This window comes from Lepidothrix coronata, unplaced genomic scaffold (genome assembly GCF_001604755.1).
Source record: "Lepidothrix coronata isolate B3197 unplaced genomic scaffold, Lepidothrix_coronata-1.0 Scaffold2362, whole genome shotgun sequence".
Taxonomy (NCBI): Eukaryota; Metazoa; Chordata; class Aves; order Passeriformes; family Pipridae; genus Lepidothrix; species Lepidothrix coronata.
The window spans coordinates 1-2,594 of NW_016692542.1; the positions used below are offsets into that span (position 1 = coordinate 1).

The 2,594-nt window shown below is 44.2% G+C and overlaps 1 long non-coding RNA gene across 1 annotated transcript; it reads right to left on the reverse strand.

Moving 5' to 3' along the window:
- Window positions 1–1,494: 1,494 nt before the first annotated feature.
- LOC108491890 lies at window positions 1,495–2,528 on the reverse strand. Its single transcript, XR_001872957.1, has 2 exons — window positions 2,376–2,528; window positions 1,495–1,587 (listed from the first exon to the last, which is right to left on the reverse strand). It is a non-coding gene; the product is annotated as an uncharacterized LOC108491890 (long non-coding RNA).
- Window positions 2,529–2,594: the final 66 nt, after the last annotated feature.

Below are 2,594 nucleotides of genomic sequence, written 5' to 3' on the forward strand. Positions count from 1 at the left end.
ACCGAGCTGCTCATAAAGCTGTCACGGCTTGTATTACCTTCTTGCCAAGCTTCAAACCCAGCTTTCTTCCAGGGGATTTCAGGGCCTATTAACATCTTTTACTCAACCCCAGCTTCTCTGAAAATATTCTCAGCTACAGAGAAGTGTCTTTTATCACAACAGCTTTCAGCTAATAAAGGCAACATTACTCACAGCTAAAACTGGTGGAGATTCAGAGCAAAACCTGCTTAAATCCTTCAGTGTTACTGGAGGTGAGAATATTGATGTGGACACATGTAACCTTTGATCAGGACTCTCAGAAGATGGCTATCTGAGGTGTATGAAGTTCAAATGCACAGAAGTTTTTATCAGGGCAGAGAAATTCAGACCCAGGCAGTGCTGTGAAAGAATTCTTTAGTGGGAGCATCCAGCAGTCTTCATCCAGCTGAGTATCCTCACATCTCTTCCAACTTCTGTTTCTAAGCTCCCTTAAATTCTTACACCTTCCCTTCTATAGCTCCTCAGGGTAGGAGAAGCTTAAAAAATTTAAATCTTTAGGACATTTCTCTGCTTTTTTTTCGGTTTAAGAGGAAATAGAAACATTTAGGTGACGAATGCAGCAAGGATTAAAACAGACACTGCAAGATAATGTCCATCTGAAGCAATCAGAGAACACATAAATCACTGGTTAGCCACTTTTACAGAAGACCTGGGATCAAGACAGCACAAAACCCAAACTGACACCCACTGAAAATTCTATATTGAATTTTAACATCCTGGCTGGACAAGCAACTTCTTAGCTACCTCTGCACTGCACAAATCCATTTGCATTAGGATGAGCAAATTAACTCCATGCTCTTACAAAATCAGGGAGTCAAGATTTAGCCTCAACATGAATATGCTTATTTGCAGATAGAAGTTTGCTATTAAAGGCACAACAGCTTGTGACTTTTACACCTAATGCCAATGCCTTTAGCATCTGTCTCCTCCTTATCCTCATTTATTTCTTTCAATTCACTGCTTCTGCTTGAGACTCAAAAGTAAACACTATCAGTGTTTATAATCTGAGAGGAGGGAAGATAATATTCAGAGAGTGTAAACAACTGGTTGCACCTCCATTTGTGCTAAATCTTCTTACTTCTGTCAGAACACTCATCACCCTGAAAGAAATGTGTCCCAGCTTTCAAGTGGGCAATATCTCCCCCCCTGCCTGGTGAGATCAGCAGACAATCCAGTTATGACTGATCTGGAAAATCTGAGGTAAACAAGGAGGGTTTGAGGGAACAGAAGAGCAAAAGCTTTCAGCCTTTTAAATATTACCAAGCAGCAAGAATTCACCCACTCCAGGAAAACTTCAGATGTCACCTTTGGTCAGTGTTACCTCCTCTGTGCACTAGCACTGTTCAGTAAAAGCAACTAAATTGCTGTGGTGAGGTTTTTTGAGCAAGAACCTGATTCAGGACCCAGGGGAACATGTACTTACCCTCTCCTACTGGTGTTGGCCCAGTCAAAGAGTTTGTGCATGGCTGTGACCCCCTCCCGCCCCATGGGGGCCACGTCCCCTCCTGTCATGATGGCATAATCCATGCCTGAGTGCACAGCTAATTTCTGGAAGGAAACAAAACCAGAGAGTTCCTTTCACTGCAAGGCCACTGAACATGAGGGAGACAAAACCAGTTTACTCCTATCAGTGTGCTTATTAGCAGAGGGTAGTATGCTTAGAGAAGGGAGTACTTTAGTCACTTAGTGGCAACTTTTACTTGTGTATTGTTTATTTTTTCCACTTCTGTCCATCTCTACTGCTTTCAAAATCCAAACTAGGTGGCATGCTGTCAGAAAACTCTTGGGATAGGGGTTTAATGTACTGACAGAGGAAAAAAAAATCCAACTTGCATCAGCATGTCAAATCTGCCACTGTTAAAGTAAGTTTGTGAAACCTCAGATCTTGTGGACAAGCACTGAAGAGCAAGGAAAAATGCAAATTCTGACTCAAATCCATGTAAAAAGCATCCTGGCAGTGCACATGCACAGTGAAGCCATGCCTGTCTCTGCTCTGGGATTGTAAGCAAAGAAAGGAAAGACTCTCCTTAGATGAGTGCATAAAATCAAAGAGGTGGACATGAGGTGGCTGCTGTTGTGATTCCACGAGTCCCAGCTGCCAAGTGCCTTTCCCAGATGGAAGGGCTCTCCTGCCTACACTCAGCACTAAACCCAAGTGACTGCAGTAATTCAGAGCTGGAGCAGCCTGGCTGCCCTTTCCTCCCTTCCCAACACAGGAACACAATGTTGAGCAATACTCCAGCAAGAGGTTTCAGCCCAGGGAGGGTGCTCAGCCCCTGAGGTTTTCTGAGCACCTTGCAAGATGCAGGTTGGCACGACCCTGGCAGGGTTTTTACCTTGGCAAAGAGCGTCTTCCCAGTGCCAGGGGGACCGTACATGAGAATGTTCCTGTACAGGCTTTTGTTCTTTTTTGTGTTCCTGGTTGCTATGGCAATGTCTCTCACACGAGCTTCTAACTGGGGCTGCAAGAGAAGAGTTAAACTTAAGGAACAGAAAGGACCAAGAGACCTGCACCTACCAGGTTCCCAGATCAGTACCTGCAAGAAGGAGGCAGC